Genomic DNA, 17397 nt, shown 5'->3' with positions numbered 1-17397 from the left:
AAAATGTATTCTTACTGATTACAGAGAGGGAGGGAGAGGGAAAGAGAGAGAGAAGCATCAGTGATGAGAGAGAATCATTGATCAACTGCCTCCTGCATGCCCCACACTGAGGATTGAGCACACAACCCGAGCATGTGCCCTGACCAGGAATTGAACCCATGACCTCCAGGTTCATAGGTCGACGCCCAACCATTGAGACACACTGGCTGGGCTGAAAGCCCCACCCCCTCCTTTTTTTTTTTTTTTACTAAGGTAAGTGTACTTTGTATTGCAGAAGGAGTGGGTGGCTCCAATGCCAGGCCTGCCGTGCTCCACTGGCTTGTAGGTGATGGACAACTCCCCCAGGTAGTGGCTCATCATCTCAGGCTTGATTTCCACCCGGTAGAAGGTCTTGCCATTGTACACGCCCACCGTGCTGCCCACCACCTCGGGCAGAATAATCAGGTCTTGCAGGTGTGTCTTCCCCACCTGTGGCTTCTCCGTGGGCGGCGCCTCCTGCTTGGCCTCGCGCAGGTGCTTCAGCAGCGGGTGCTGCTTCCCTCACAGGCCCGGGTTCAGCAGCAGCCACCGCCGCCATAGGTCACTGCACAGCCGCATCAGCTGCTCCAAAGACATGCCAAGCAGTTGCTGGAGCTCCACGCCCCGGTAGGTGAACTGCGGAAAGTCCACTTCTTCTTCTGCCCACTTTTGCCATCGCGTTGAAGGGAAGCGGAAAGGCCTTGTGAGTACAGCTTTCAGGTGTGGGACACAGCCTTCCACCTTCTTCGTTCTCCCCACGATTATTTTTAACTGTTTCTCCACGACCGCGTCTCATACTGCGCTTTGTGTCTATTAAAAGTCCTACCTGATGGACTCGTTTGTCAGCAGGCAAGGGGACACTACCTCTGGGCCCGAAACAGCTGTAATCAAAGGTAGTTAATTGGAGGGCAAATACAATACAGCAGCAGGGCGTTTAGAAATCAATCAGCGTGCAATTAAAGATGAAAACCAGGAGAGGACTAATTCTGTTTTCCATTTGGGTGGTAGGCTGCTTAAGGAACAGTCGCACAAAGGACAGAGTCTTTGCAGGGATATTTCATCAGAAGTAAAGAAAGTTTGCCCAGTTGCCTCTGTTCATCATGAGCAGTGGTGGAGTCCAGGAGAGAGAGGTGGTTGGAGGCAGGTCACATTCTGTAGGAGACCTTTCATGATGTTTTGTCTTCTTCACCTCAAATCTACTCCATTCTTTTAGCCATTGTCTGTATGAGTTAAATGTACTTGTTCATGTTGTTCTGTAATTATTCAAAACTGTCTCCTTGACCTGTACCGTGTTCCCATAACGCTGTAGAGCAGAGCCCTTTGATCCATTGCCTTTGGAGGCTGAGTGGGGTGGGGGTGGAGGGCACAGGGTGAGTCCACCATGCCTTTTACTATAGAGTAGACCCACATCATAGCTACCAGGGGGTTCATGTGGGGAGTTTAGAGGCATATGATGTGAATAGTGGTACTTAAGACACCGGATAGATCTATCCCTTTAAAGCCCTCCTAGTAGGTCTGATTTTGAGGACTGCACAGAATGGACACTCTGTACATTTTGAAAATCCTAACCTGCTCTCTAGGCTGAGTTTTTTTCTCTAACCCCAGGGAACCCTGTCCTCTTTTGCCTTTTTCTGTGTTTTCAACTTAGTATAAAGAAAGAAAGATGTTAATTCCTGTATGAAGTAGCGCAGGCAGAAACTTCATTCACACCTTATCAAAACCAAATTCTAAGTGTCCTCATCAGGACTCTGATATCCTTAGGTTTTACCTTCACTGAGGTCGTGTGGGTCCTGAGATTCAATTGTGTCTTTCCTGTCTGCTTCCCTGTTCTGCCGGCCAGGGAGCTTGAGGTGAGGTTCATTGCCTTTGGGCCTCTCTCCACTCCTGAACAGGGTAAACGATAATGCCACCTGGACCTTCCAGTTGTCATTCACTTGTCAAGTCTTATGTCAGCGATCCTCTTTGGCAGGCTTTCTCCTTCTCCAATGGGGCTCCTCGATTCCCACCTGAAGATCCACGTCTGTTCCTTAGTCCCCAGGACGCCTCGACAAAGGCAGCTTTTCTTTATGTCATGTAGTCTCCATGCATGTTTTGTTCCTCCGTAAATTGCCAGGTATGGTGTCAGGGGCAGTTAATTAAGATGTTTTCAAGGATGAAAAAAAATGTCACCACTTCATTGTAAATGAAAGGAAGTCAAATGATGTTTGTGCACTGTTGAATGATTTGTGAGTCAGCCTTCTGATTTTGAACCCATGTCATTCCCAAAGGTCTAACTCATTGTGTACCCTCTACCTAAGCTGAAACAGTTCATACCAACCAGTAATTAGACAGGTAAACAACTAAGCAAGAAGACTAACAACAAAATAAACACCACACACATAACAGTCTATGTAACTTCATGGGTCTTCAGGATACACAGAGAGCTCTAAATTCATTAAAATGGACTCCAGGTGCCATAGGAAGAACTTCCCTGGACAGGGCTATCTCACCCTTCTGTTTTCCTCTATATTTATATCAGCAGGATGATTCCATGAAAAGGAAGTGAGAAAAAAAAGGTCAGATCTCATATCCCTTCTCATTCTTGGTTTATTCAGCCTTTTGGGGGTGCACAGAGAAGGGAGTGGAGCACAAGACTTTGCTGCAGTGACTGAGGTCTTTGGGGGATTCCAGAGCCTAGAATTCTCAATCTGGGGGCTCTCCCATAGCCCTAACTTCACAGTGTGTGGATTCAGTTCACCATCTTCTCACCATCCGGGGGGTGACTTGTGTGTCTTTATTAGTGCTTCTCCTTTGACGTATCCATCCCGGCCCCTCCACTCCACAGTGGTGAACTCTTTAGGCGCCTTGTTCTTTTACAGCTTGCATTATTTAGAAGAGTGACTGGCGCAGACTAGGCATTTAAGACATATTTGAATAAAGGAAAACATAGATGAGTGAATTGTGAATACATTGTGGTAACATTATGTATGCAATACCTTATTACTTACCCCAATTATATTTAACCTGACACTTGTAAGACAGGAATCCTTTTGCATCTTGCCAGGATATTTGTCCTCTAGGTAACTTGAATGATGATCAACATTCACATGTTTATGTCATTCACATGTGAGTTCATGCGTCTCTGCTCTCATGCTAATTAATTCAGTAGGCATTGATGTAATATCTACCATGAGCATGGTATAACGTCTGAAAGGTACATGAAAGGAATGCATAATGTGAAAATAGATGAAAAGATAAATGGGCTCTTGGGTCAGATTGCCTAGGTCCAGATTTTGACTTTATTGCTTCAATGTCCTTTACCTGTCTTCTCATCCGAAAATTGCGATTTTTCTCATAGAGGTACTTGGAAAATTCTATGAGAGAATGAGAATGCAAAGCCTGGCAGAGTGTTAACATATCCTAATTATTAGGTACCAGTGTTATATAGCCTCACCCACAAAATCTACATGGGAAATAAGACACCGTCTGGTCAGTACCCACTATTAAAGGGACAGACGCATATCACCATCACCGATGCTCTAAGTCCTCTATGTCTGTATGTGTCTTCTGAGCCCCACCCCCTTTAGCTTGCAAACTCCTCGGAGGGGTCTCCCCTCATTGACAAGTGAACATTCTGCTCTCAGTGGCTGCTCTTCAAATGTGTAATCCACTCCTTATGCCTTAGAAAGTATGTGGATTCAAAAAATATTCTTCTTTCCCTGTTCATTTTCTGCTTTTCCCCTCCTCTATATCTTTAGGTAATGGGTGAGATCCAAATAAGGGTTTTTCTTATGAGAAGTCTGGTCTCCTAGGTTTATAAACCACAAAAATGTAAGAAAAAAATCCACAAGCTATAAAAGCTTAAATATTAGACCCCTCCATGAATACATGTATCATCATCGCTGCCCCCTTTACTTGAATGACCCTCCCCCCGGGGATTATGGAAAGGTGAGCATGTGAGTGTCTGCCTGTCGCCCATATGTATGTTGGAGTTGCTTCCCACCTGATTGAGTCCTGTGGTTGTTTGGTGCTGTTTCAGTCTGAGTCTGTGTGAATGTCTTTTCTCAATAGTTTCCTACTCGGGAGGGGGAGCATGGGTTGGATTTGAGAGTCCTCAGCTTACAGCTACTACACTCGAAAGGAAGAGGATCACGAGAGGAGAGCATCTCTGGAGTGGAATTTCAAGTCTCTGTGCTCAACAGAAAAAGGAAGAAGTTCTGCCCAGAATTTTCTCTTCTTTATCTTGGAGAGCTTTGGGGTATGTTCTGTGCAGCACCAGGGATGCAATGAGCTAGACTGGGCACCCCTATGGCCTCAGCAGTGAATCCGGTGCCTGCAGCACCAGCAGTCAGTCCTTGGTGACACTGAACTACATTCCACAGGGTCTGGTTACACTTTAAAAATGAACTAAGTAGCATTTGAAACATGTGATCAGTGCAGTTGGATTGCTGTTTTCTTTCTTTTTAAAAAAATTTTATTTGGAAAACCTTGAATGCAGTTTAACTCTGGTTTCGATCTATTTAATGGGATAAAGTTGAAGCAATCACAGGACTGTGGGTGGGCTTAGACCCGAGCCTGAGTGAATAGAGGAGATGAGGGGTTAGGCTTATTCTTGTTTCTGTTTTGTCTCAGCTACCAATTGGCCTGGTGGGAGGCAGTTTGGTCTACTGGACAGTAGTCAGTCACCACTTACTTATAAGCTGCCTTTTCCATTTGACAATTTTCAATGTTCTCTTCACATTTTCTACCCTTAGGGATTGTCTGATGTGTTCATGTTTTCGTAAGTCCTTCCTGTCTTACTTCTTGTTTTGTTTTTAAACAATAGGAGGTGGGCACACTAGTTAACACACACACACACACACACACACAGACACACATCTACACACACACACACACACACTATAGAAGGAAGCTTGAGGATCATTTCTCTCTCCTTCACTGGCTCCCTTCCCCCTCACCCCCACTCTGGTTCAGCAGAAACCATCTTCACAAATGAGTGGACCCAGTTAATAGTATCTATATAATAAAAGCTAAGCGACCGTTAAGGCAGAATGACCAGTCGCTATGATGTGCACTGACCACCAGTGGGCAGACGCTCAATGCAGGAGCTGCCCCCTGGTGGTCAGTGCACTCCCATAAGGGGAGTACCGCTCAGCTAGAAGCCAGGCTCATGGCTGGTGAGTGCAGTGGCAGTGGCGGGAGCCTCTCCCGCCTCCGTGGCAGCACTAAGGAAGGAACAGGGAGCCGAGTGGTAAGGAGCAGCAAGCAGGTGGGCGGTAAGGAGTGAGGGTTCCCAGACTGCAAGAGGGCGCAGGCCGGGCTGAGGGGACCTCTCCACCCCCCCCCCCCCCCAGTGCAAGAATTTTGTGCACCGGGCCTCTAGTAAATAATAAAGTCCAATATGCTCTTTGAAGTTCCAAGATCCACAGTTTAGGGACATGCTCTCAGGATGCGGAGACTTTGTCATACCTCTGTTTCTAACGCGAGAAGGGAAGCAAGCCCGTGTGGCGAGGAATCTTTCGCATTGAAAAGAGTCCCAGCCAAAAGGCCCACGTGATGACACAGCTCCCGTCCCCATAGTCCTGCCCCCTCCAGAGCACGGGTACATTTAATTTCTCACCACTGTTACCTAAATGCAGAGCAGCATGAGGAACACAGAGAATGAAAAATGTCCACCTGTGTGGGTAGCACACGGCCACTAATCTTTTCTGACATTTACTCTCACTCATGAGCACAGGGGTGACCAGCCCCACCAGTGCTGGATGCTAAAGATAAATGTCAGCCCATCCATTGGAAGCTTCCTGTGCATACATGCATATTGGAAATCAAATACATCTGGCACAGCACACACTGAGGCTCGAGTGCCCATCCTTCAGACGCGCATTGATTGCTCTCCGCCACCCCACTTCCCACCACCGCTTGATAGACTTGGAGAATGGTGGAATAGTTGGCTGCATTTTTAATGGAAGCGAAAACACCCACTAAGCTGAACAGTTTTCCCATCATCCGCCTTTATGGCTGTGCTTTGTCTCCCCACGTGCTGCCAAATTTCCCAAGAGCATCTGCTCTTCCCATTGTGCAAACACTGAGCCGGTGCATGTCACGCAAGGTCTATGCTACCCCTGCCAGATAGTGCTGTACATTTTAATTGTCCCTCAGATTGCACTCGACCAGTCACTCAGGTGCAAACCGCTTCTTCAGCCATAGGCAGCAGAAGTCATACTATCTGTGAGCAATGGCTTCGCTCACAGAAAGAAAAAGAGGGTTTTGATTTTCTGGTGGTGCCATTTCATTGACTGATTAACCTTGAATATATAAAGCTATTTGAACATTGTGCTTGCATGATATGTTTAAAGGCTTATGTAAATATACCTCATAAGCCCTAGAATCATACAATAGAAGATATTTTGTTTTTTGGATACTGTAGAAATCTGATGTCCAATTAAGATCTGAAGCAAGAATCTTTGTAATCCAATTCATTGTGAGTTGCTTTCGGGGGGGGCGGGGCGGAGAGACGAGGGAAGGATTTTTTTTTTTCATTCTCAGGGAACCATTAACAATACAGTATAATGTGGCCTCTGATATGCACGAACAGCCCAAAATAATTTATGGAGAAAATCAATCATGAGCTAAAGGAAAAAGGAAGTGGCCCAGATTAATTACAGAGTCACGCGGGCCTGTCAGAGCAGCCGAAGTGATGTCCAGGGAGGAGGCCCTCCCTCCAGGGCCTTCCATGGTCGGAAGGAAAGGAAGGAGCCATGTGAAGTCTGGTTCAGGTGTAACTTCCGGAATGTTAGCGAAGAGAGCATGCATCACTTATTCAGTTGAGATAAAAAGGCTGCTTCAAAAATGAAGGTGTCTCTCACCCTCTTGAATAGGAAGTGTGAATTGTCAGTGGAAGGCATGACAGCATGGCCTGGAAAACCCGGAACAGAATCATAATAAATTGAATCTAGGGAATGCGAGGAAGCTAATGATTTGAATATTTAACTTGTCACATAGTTTTCTTCAGAATAGCCATAGATTCATAGAATGCTTGCAATGGAGATATCCAGTCTGGTGGTTTTCAAATGACTTTGCTCAGAGAACCTGTTCTTCTGAACAAATTTTATCCAATATCAAGAAATTAAAGCAAACAGACAAAATCAGATGACAAAAAAGTAGACCTGCTTTGCCTGACGAGCTGATGAGGTTTGAAGCTCTTTCCTTTCTGTCTGTGTCTATCCACAGCAGGACCCCAGGGCTCTATAGAACAGGATTGGAACACAATTTTCCCTGCTGTTAGTTCCCAAATGCCTGCATATTCTCAATTCAAACATGTTTCCATAGTTTAATAAGTGCTTATTATTATTATTTTACTTTAAATATTTTTTTTTTCAATTACAGATGGCATATAATATTATATTAATTTCAGGTGCACAACCCAATGATTAGATATTATATAACACACTTAAGTTATCAACCTGATAGATTCAGTACCTATCTGACACTACACATTCTCATTATAGGATTACTGACTATATTCCTTATGCTGTACCTTACGTTCCCATGTCCATCCTTTCACCTTTTTCACCAAACTCTCTAACTTGTCCGGGAAACTTTTTATCTGTCCTTCCATTCTAAGTGATAGCTTTGCTGGGTACAGTAATCTTGCTTGTAGGTTTTTGCTTTTCCTCACTTTGAATACTTCATGCCAACCCTTCTGACCTGCACAGTTTCTGTTTGTGAAATCAGTTGACAGTCTTATGGGAGCTCCCTTGTAGGTAGTTAAATGCTTTTTTCTTGCTGCTTTTAAGATTCTCTCTTTGTCTTTAACTTTTGGCATTTTAATTATGATGTGTCTTGGTGTGAGCCAATTTGGGGTCATCTTGTTTGGAACTCTGTGCTTCTTGGACTTGTCTTTTTCCTTTACCAGGTTACAGAATTTTTCTGTCATTATTTTTTCACATAGGTTTTCAATTCCTCGCTCTCTTCTCATTCTAGCACACCCATGATGTGAAAATTGGTATGCTGAAAGTTGTTTCTGTGTTTGTTTCTATGTATTAGGTAGAGCTGCTATGTCTCTGGGGCTTTGTAGAGGGGCCTAATTTCTGTAGGGCCCAGTGGTACAGCCTCTCCAATCACTGGAGCGGGGCACTCCAGGTATGCCCCCCTGTGTGGGCTGTGTACACCCTTCTGTGGTAGTTGCCCCTTGATTGCTATTGACATCTCAATGGGAGGGATTTACTCCCAGGCCAATCAGCTGTAAGAATTGGCATCAATCACTGTGGAAGATCAACTGTGCAGGGACCAACCCCACATAGCAGTTGGGCTCTTGTGCTTGCTGAGTCTGCCCCTTGAGTGTGTTGCTTGTAGAGGTGTCTCTGGGGCCTCCAGAGGAGCAGGCCAAGGTCAGCCACCAACCGACATACTAAGTTACAAAGCAATCTGCAGAGTGCTGCTACTTTTGCTGGACTTGAATGTGCCCAAGGGAGGCCAAACTGCGAACCAAGGACGACTGTCACTAGTGCTGGGCCTGGGGCCACTTAGTGAGAGTTAAAGGACATGCTGAGTCCAGATGCTACTTGTTTGAGAGATTTTAGGAAAGTCTGAAGCATGAGCCAAGACATGTCTCTGAATGGTCCGCAGACCACTGGTGGTCCCTGAGGTCTGAAAGTTTGGCAGCCACTGCCCTAGAATGCAGTTTAGGAAACACAGATATTGGCAGGGTTCTGGTTTAATTCCCTCACTTTTTAAATTGGAGGTCCTGGGGCTCAGAGGACCAGTGAAATAACCTGTTCTGGGTGGCAAAATTGAAAGAGTTGAGAACCAGATGTAGGACTTCTGGATTCGTGAAGCTAAGGCGGTTTTCAGGTATATTCTTTTCACTGTCTCAGCATGCCTATGGGCAGGTAGCAGTCATATTCTGGTCTGTCCATGGCGAATACTGAAGCACAGAAAGTCAAGGTTACCTGGTCAGACCCGAGTATAATTCCACCTCTGTGCCCTGGTCTGCTTAGTGCATGCTGAGTCATTCTAGCTCTCAGGGTGTAGGGAAGAGTAAGGCTGTTCAATGTTTTCTATATTAGGACACACTCAGGCTGAAATTTAAGCCAAACAAGGCGAGTGATGGCATAATTAGCAATGTCATAGTAGTTTCTCAAGGTTTAAAGACACCAGTGCACATCCACAAACCTTTGTAGTGATTTAAGCTGTTTTGCTATGTTGTCATTAGACAATTGGGCAAACCTCCGGCCAAGGTTAAGTACTACCCATGTGGACTATGGGAATGCAATGAAGGCAGTTACAGAATCCTCCCTACTGCTTGTGCTTAATTAAGATATGACCAGGCAGTCTTTCTGTGGCCATTCATTTACTGTCTAGCAATTCAATGAGGGGTAATTGTTTGAGGGTGTTTGAGAGACACTTGCCTCGTTATTAACTCAAAAGTGCCCAGAAGGCAGCACTAATGGTCATTCTTTCTTGACACCCACTTTTTGACAGTACTTCACGTTAGACATTATGGCTCAAGCATTCAAGAGTCTGTGGATATTCTAATGGACTTGGTGACATCTAATTACTAATGGGCAATTAATGATAATGGCCCTTTGTGAATATGTAGAGAGATTCTGTACAAGGAATTCATTGCTCTTTGCACATATTAATTAAGATAGATAAGCAGATTGTTATAGACAGGTAGCTTTGTATCTTTATTGATGCTGAGTAAACTGAGTCATATTCAAATTGTCCCTTTTTGATAAAGAACAATTAATTGTTTGTTGATTTGAAACCACATGGATTATAGTTTTAAAAGTAATTGAATAGGGACAAGAATTATAAGGAAGTGGAGGGAATTGATGTCAAGAGAAAATTCAAAGTTTTATTACATTATTTGGATGCCTTAGTTCTATTCATATATTTTTTGAAATAGGAATTGGTAACTTTACTGGATTGGTATCCAGACCTTAAACAGTAGGTAGGCTTTTTGGCAAAGTGATGTCTATCATATCCAGAATAAGGTTCATTACTATGGCCCCAAAGAACCCCAGATTCTATTGTCAAGTCAGATTTAGCCTGGGTGGTGTTATTCCATCAGTCCTGATAGATATTATCAATGTCTACTTGCCAAAATCTACTTGAAAATGGACATTTTAATTAAAAACAGAAAATTTATTATATTACCCCTACTGATCACCTCCAAAATCTCTAAATTATTTTATGATGGCTTACTTATGGAATTAAAAATAATTGTTTTAAAATACAGGTAATTACTCAAACTTTAGTGTTAAAACTAAACATGAGACAGTACCATTATTTTACCCCCAAGTATTTTTTAAGTATATATATTTTAAAGTATATTTATTGATTTCAGAGAGGAAGGGAGAAGGAGAGATAGAAACATTAATGATGACAGAGAAGCATTGATTGGCTGCCTCCTACTAGGGATGGAGCCTGCAACCCGGGTATGTGCCCTGAGCGAGAATCAAACCGTGACTTCCTGATTCATAGGTCAGTACTCAACCACTGAGCCATACCAGCCAGGCTATTCCCAAGTATTTAATGAGCACAACCGATGGGGTCAAACACTGTGCTGAGTTGTGGATGTAGTAATAGAAGAAGCTTTGGTTGTGACTCTTAAGTATAAGACAGTTTGGTGATGGAAAGGAAGGTAAACAAATAATTATAATACAGTGTATAAATCCCACTACAGACATCTGAACAAGTTATAGGGCATAATGGGGGCAAAGAGCAAGAGTTGACTTTGCCAGTAGACCAGTGTGTGTGTATATATGTTTGAATCAGAATCTGTATCAACTGGGGGGAGTACTTTGCTCTACAGACCTATCCACCTGCCATTCAATTTGTTTTCATAGTTCTGCAGCGTGGAACTATTGGGAGGGCAGGGGAAGGGGGGATGAGAGGGGGAGCAGGAGGGAGAGAGAATGTGTGTGGATAATAAATTTAAATATCTTGATCTTTTCCAACCTCATTTATACCTAATGGTGCCTATTTGTTTTGACCTAAGTGGGGGGTGGGGGGGGGGAGAGATGGGATTTGGCATATTGTAGACATTTAGTATAAATATGACTTTAGCCTTCAGATTAAAGTGGACAAGTCCTGAACTATTGGGGCAGTGTAGTAATTCTCTTTTTAATCTGAATTGTATAAGCTGAGGGCTGGAGAAGGTAGAATTCAGGTGTCCTGAAACTGAGTTCTGGGCTGCCTAGGGTGTCAGTAGGCAGTGTGGTTTCCAGCTAAGAAGCTCCAGCATGGCTCTGTTTGGTGGCTTCCCAGTTAACTAAGACCACAGCTGGGTGCCCCTGCAGTCATTCCCTGGCTCTCGCTCCAATCAGAGGCTGGAGTGGTCTCTTTAAGTCTCTGCAGGCACTTCCTCCTCAACCAAGGGATGAGTCATTGACATGAAGCTGTTTAAGCGATCAAAATATAACGCTTTTTAAGGAAACACTCTGCTTACCCTGTGTCCCCTGGCACCTCTGCAGTGTCTCTGTGGCCAGAGCGGACCAGAGGGGACACACGCATCATCCTTGGTTTTGGCTCTTGTTGGAATATCCAGTATTTCTGTGCTGGCATCGGATTTGAAAATTGTTCTGGTTTAGTTCAGATCACCCCGCATGTGTTCTAGGGCCCTGGAGAAAAGAGGGAAAAAACCAAATACTGCAGCTTGAAATGATGTGAAAGACTGCCCATCTGCCTAAAGGGAAAAGCAGGTGATGAGACACACTGGGGACAGTGGACGACACTGGGGATGGTGGATGATACTGGGGGTGCCATGTGAACGGAATGCTCCTGTTTGTGCACAGGAACTGGCTCCGAGGAGTTTGTGATCACCACCAGTGTGCGGCCACTTTGTTAAAATGACTAAGAGAATGCACAGGAAGTGAGAGGGTAAAGGTTAAGAAGGGGCACAAACAAAGATAAAATGAACTGGAGGATGGAAAGGAAGAGCAAGTGCTGGGGCTCAGATGGGGAAATGGGTCGGATACTACTGCTGCTTGAATTGCAGGAGCAGCTGGGGGCAGTGCCAAAGGACCTGCCTGCCCAGAGGAGAGGGTCCTTCCAGCCAGGGTGACCTCCGACGAAAAGCAGAGTTTCTGCTTCTCTAACATGTGTCCTCTGACGCAAACAGCATTGGGGACATATAAAATGAAGGGAAAGGAAGGTGGGATAAAGGGGAAACCACTGTAATTCTTTGACAGATGGTTTTTAAAAGCAGTGATTTGGGTTCTTTATTCCTCACACATCATGAAGGACCCAGGCTGTGTTGCCCGTAGCTTTAAAATCTGGGATCCTATTAAAACCCTTTCTTGTTTAGTCACTCAGTGCTTTGGAAACTCACTAAGAAAAAAAGCCAATTTAATCAAGGCAAGATTTAGCACAAAGAAAGGCCCTGATCTTGCCTTTCTGCAGAAAAACTTTCAGGATCAAATGGCTTAGGGTTTTCATTTCCCTAAAGAATCCCCGTGGAATCAGCAGTCAGGGGAGGGCACACCCAGGTCCTGCTTCTTTACATGGAGGCCTCACCACTTCCTTAGCTACTTAAAGGAAAGGACAGTTTTTCAGTAATGCTCTTGGGGAGAAAACCATGACCTACTAGAAAACCAGGGGCAAAAACAAACCTACCTGATACCTGAGGTAGGAGAAGGTTGGTTGGTTTATCTTGACCCCAAGAGTTCCCCTCCTTAATGACGGACAGCATATCATCAATTGCCAAATGGGGGGGGGGGTGGCACAATGACAGGAAATGCTGGAGTTGAGGGGACACAGATTTGAGCCCAATTGCTGCTTGTGATCTCTCTAAATTATGTAAATTACTTCCCCAGGCCCTGTTTTTTGTTGTTATTTTGTTTTGTTTTTGTTTTACATCTGTAAATGGAGGGGATAGTATGAAAAGAGCAAAGTGTCACTGAATTCACTCAGTAAGTTTTTGTCGTGCTCACTTACATTTTAAAATGAGTGTTTCTGATGGTTGGTGAGGATGACGGTCCTACTCGCCACTTACTCAGGGACGCAGGTAACAAAAGCTCTGCCCCTCTGAGCACGTGACATCCAGGGTCACCCAGGCTTCATCTTCCAGCCAAACAAAGAGGAAAGAGTACAGAGGAGCACAGGTAGGAGGCTTGTAAGGGCCATCAGGTACATGTCATATGTCCTCCCATTCCTTTGGCTGAAATGCAGTCATCTGGTCTACCTGCCTGCAGAGCCTGAGGAAAAGAATCAAGTCTAATGCTAAGAAAAAGATGGGATATGGATTAAGTATATAGCTACCAATTATAGCTATAATATTTCACCAAATATCCATTTGCATCTTTCTTTACATATTCAGAGCACACACAGCCCCGAGTTAGACGACTCAAAATTCAATCCAACTATTGCATCCAGCTTAAGGGTCCAAATTCACTTGGGCATATCTCTGCTTTTCTTCATGACTAGACATGGGTTTTCATGGAAAAGTGATCTATAACTGACAAGAATGCCACTTATTCCAAAATAGTTTTTTGTTGAGGTATAATTGACCTATAACATTATATTAAGTTTCAGGTGTACAACATCATGGTTTGATTTTTGTATATACTGCAAAAAGATCACCACACACATAATAAAAGTCTAGTTAATCCCAATCACCATACATAGTTACAGGCTTTTTTTTATGTGTGTGTGAATTAGGACTTTTAAGATTTACTCTCTTAGTGACTTTCAAATATGCAGTACAGTATTAATAGTCATCATGCTGTGTATTTTATCCTATGACTTATTTGTTTTATAACTGAACGTTATGACAGTGTTAAAAAAAAATATATATATTTTATTGATTTTAGGGAGAAAGGGAGAGGGGGAGAGAGATAGAAATATCAGTGATGAGAGAGGATCATTGATTGGCTGCCTCCTGCATGCACCACACTGCGGATCAAGCACACAACCTGGGCATGTGCCCTGACCTTGAATAGAACCATGACCTCCTGGTTCATAGGTCGACCCTCATCTACTGACCCATGCCGGCTGGGCAGTTATGACATCTTTTTAATGGGGTCGCATGACTGGCTTATCACTGTAAAACATTTGGAAATTGGAGAATCTGGGGAAGAGAAGAGTTGGAGACAGGAAGCAGTTGCTGGTCCAGGCAGTCGGGATGCCTGTGCCCGGCCCTGGGAGACAGCCCTTCCTTCGACTCTGACACTCTACAGAGGAAGTCTCTCATCTGCTGTTCATGGGCAGTCCATCCCCATTGGGGAGTTCTCTGTTCCCTGTCCTCCATGCGCATATGTAACGTGGTCATTGTTGCCCACAGACTCCTTGAGTGATTGATGGAGCTCATTTCCTGTTAGTGGATGCTGGGGAGCTAGGCAGTTGTTTCATCCTCAGAGGCTTTTTAAAAGTAGACCCCTGGTTTCTTTAGCTGGAAATTCCTTCAACAATGCCATAAACTTCAGCTTTATTTGTTTCCAGGCCACATGAAAAATATTAAAAGTCATACCTGGCTAGAACTCTCAAGCCATCATTTCCTTCCTTTCTCATCTGAGCATGGCTACCCTGAGGTCACGGAGAGAAAGGCCTTGGTGAGGAAGCTAAGGGGGAGTAGCCATCCTTTGCTGATTTCCACAAAGGTGAGCTCTTTTATCCAGCGTGGATGTCTTAGTGGGCTTAGACTATTTGCTATCTTTCTATCTTCCTGATATGTGGGATCAAGTTTCGGTTGGTTTTTCCAAACCTGGGAGGCCTCAAAGTTCTAGAATCTTAATCTATCCATCTACCTACCTATCTCTCATTTTAATATCTGCTTGAAAACTGACTTTTTTTTCTCCTGGAGCTCATCTCTTTCTTGTAACCATTGGTATAGACAGAGGAGTGTACCTAATTAATATACATGAACACTTTGACGTTATTTATTTATTTATTTATTTATTTATTTATTTATTTATTTGTCTGTCTGTCTATCTATTTTATTTTATTTTTTTCTTTGAGAACTACAGGCTCAGTAGGCCCTTGGTTTGCTTTAGAAGTTACCCAAAGTGACAGTTTTATGAGATTTTTTGCTCTTCAGACCAGGGGCCCAGCCTTGTAGCCCATCTGTCTGTACTATTGACATTCATGACCCAGAGGGGTGCTGCGTGCTGTAAAGAGTGGAAGGCTCTGCTTCTTGCGGTCCTTTGGAGGTGCTGTGTGACTTCCAAGTTTGAGCCTGTGTCTGGGTGATGGGGAGAGAGCACAGAGAAGCACCTGAAGGAGCCTTTAAAGGGCCGGGCTTGGGAATCCCGTGCATGTCACCTCCACTTCCCTTCCACCAGATAGAACTCTGTCCCGGCATCCCACATAATTGCAGGAAAGCAGGGGAAATGGTATCCAGTGAAGCACCCGGGATGAAGAGAAAGCAAGTTTTGGTGAACAGCCATCCATCTGTCTCATAAATACACACCATGTGTAACTGTTGTAAGGATTGAAATCGGCTATTTAAAGGGCCTATCATGAGGGCACATCTCATCATAAATACTTGTCGTTCTCCTCAGATGCCTTCTCACTCTAGATAGACCCATATTAACCAATAAGTCCTTAATAGACAGAAGAAATGAATGAATAAATATGAATCAATATTTATAGTTATTTCTCCCCTGAATGGGGGATCTCTGAAACCTGCCCTATTTTGGATGGATCCATGTTAAATCTTTTCAGGCCTGATTTTTCTTTGAATTTGAAACATCTGTGAGGAAACCTGGACTATTTTCCAAAGAACCCCATCTGGCCCATTGGAAACTGTTTCAAAGTTGAACCATCAACCCTGACAGGTCCTCTGGCCACTAAAGATTCAGCCCTCAGGGACATGTCCACGCTGGCTGTCAACATGGACTAGCATGGCAGACACAAGATGGAGGCCACCTGCTGGGCTGGGCTCCGCATCCTCTTTAAACTCACCTGCCTTGAAATGCACGCTCCACAAACGTTTTCTTTTCTTTTCCCCAGCTTTTAAACCCCTTGGTGTTAGTTCCTTTGGCTACCTACCCGGAAGTGGGATTGCTGGATCATAGGGTAGTTCTATTTTTAATTTTTGAAGGAACCACCATACTGTTATCCATAGTGGCCGTGCCAGGTTACATGTCTACCAGCAGCGTGCAAGGTTTGTCTTTCTTTCAGACCCTCACTGCCACCTGTTAGCTCCCATCTTTTCGATGATGGCCGTCCTGACAGGTGTGAGGTGATAGCTCCTTCATGATTTTGATTTGCATTTTCCTGATGATTAGTGATGTTGAGCATTTTTCACGTACCTGCTGGCCATATGTATCTCTTCTTTGGAAAACTTTTTATTTGGGTTCTTTGATAAGTTTTTAATTGGGTTATTTTTTTTGGAGGGGGGCTGTTTGTTTTGCTTTTTTGCTATGGAGTTGTATGAGTTCTCTTAGGGACATTGACTCCTTTTTGGATATGTGGCTTGCAAAGTGCTTTCTGTACTTTGCCTTTATATTTTGATGGAGGTTTCCTTTGCTGTGCAGAAGCTTTTTTATTTTATGTGATCTGACTTGTTTATTTGTGCTTTCTTTTGCTTTGCTTTGGTGTCAAATTCAAAAAAGCATTGCCAAGCCCAATATGAATGAGCTTACCCCTATGGTATCTTCTAGGTTTTTACGGTTTCACGTATTATGCTTGTCTTTAATTCATTTTGAGTTGGTTATTGTGTATGGCACAAGTTAGGAGTTCAGTTTCACTCTTTTGCATAGTTTATGAATTAAGTATTCATTGTGTCATGGAGTCTATGGGACCTGCATGTACTTAACCTCGCAAGAGCCTCTCCCTAACCATCCTGTCTAAAATCACAGCTCCCTTTATCCAGCACTTTCTGTCTTTATTTTTTTAAAGAATATATATTTATTGATTTCAGAGTGGGGAGAGAGAGAGAGAGAGAGAGAGAGAGAGAGAGAGAGAGAGAGAAACATCAATGATGAGAGAGAATATTGATCGGCTGCCTCCTGCACACCCTGTACTGGGGATGGAGCTTGCTATTCGGGCATGTGCACTGACCTGGAATCCAACTGTAGTTCCTGGTTCATAGGTCAAAGCTCAATCACTGAACCACACTGGCCGGATATCTCTGTTTCCTTAACACATAACTACCAGCATATTACTTGTTTTTTGCTTTTTTGCTTGTATTCCTCATTCTATATAATAAAAGGCTAATATGCAAATAGACCAAACAGCAGAACAACCGGAACAACCGAACAACCGGTCACTATGATGTGCGCTGACCACCAGGGGGTGTGCACAGAACATGGCGGGCATTGACCACAGTGGGATGGTGAAGCAGGTGAGCGGGGGTGCCAGACTAAGGTGGGGCGCCAGTCGCTGCCATTGGGGCGAGCCTCTGTTGGTTACTGAAAATTCTTTGCTCCCGTGCTGCAGTCCTGCCCGACTCTT

At 44.0% G+C, this 17397-nt stretch overlaps 1 protein-coding gene and 1 pseudogene across 5 annotated transcripts in view; one reads left to right on the top strand and one right to left on the bottom strand.

The window, feature by feature from the left end:
- The window catches only part of NTM (neurotrimin), an 846452-nt gene that overhangs the window by 531967 nt on the left and 297088 nt on the right, over positions 1-17397 (top strand). The window lies entirely within an intron of this gene.
- LOC102432456 overlaps positions 1-17397 on the bottom strand; it is a 38824-nt pseudogene that overhangs the window by 194 nt on the left and 21233 nt on the right.

Source organism: Myotis lucifugus, unplaced genomic scaffold (assembly GCF_000147115.1).
Source record: "Myotis lucifugus unplaced genomic scaffold, Myoluc2.0 scaffold_225, whole genome shotgun sequence".
In the NCBI taxonomy this organism is placed as follows: domain Eukaryota; kingdom Metazoa; phylum Chordata; class Mammalia; order Chiroptera; family Vespertilionidae; genus Myotis; species Myotis lucifugus.
Note: the sequence above shows the minus strand (reverse complement) of the source record. Positions and strands in the feature narration are given on the sequence as shown.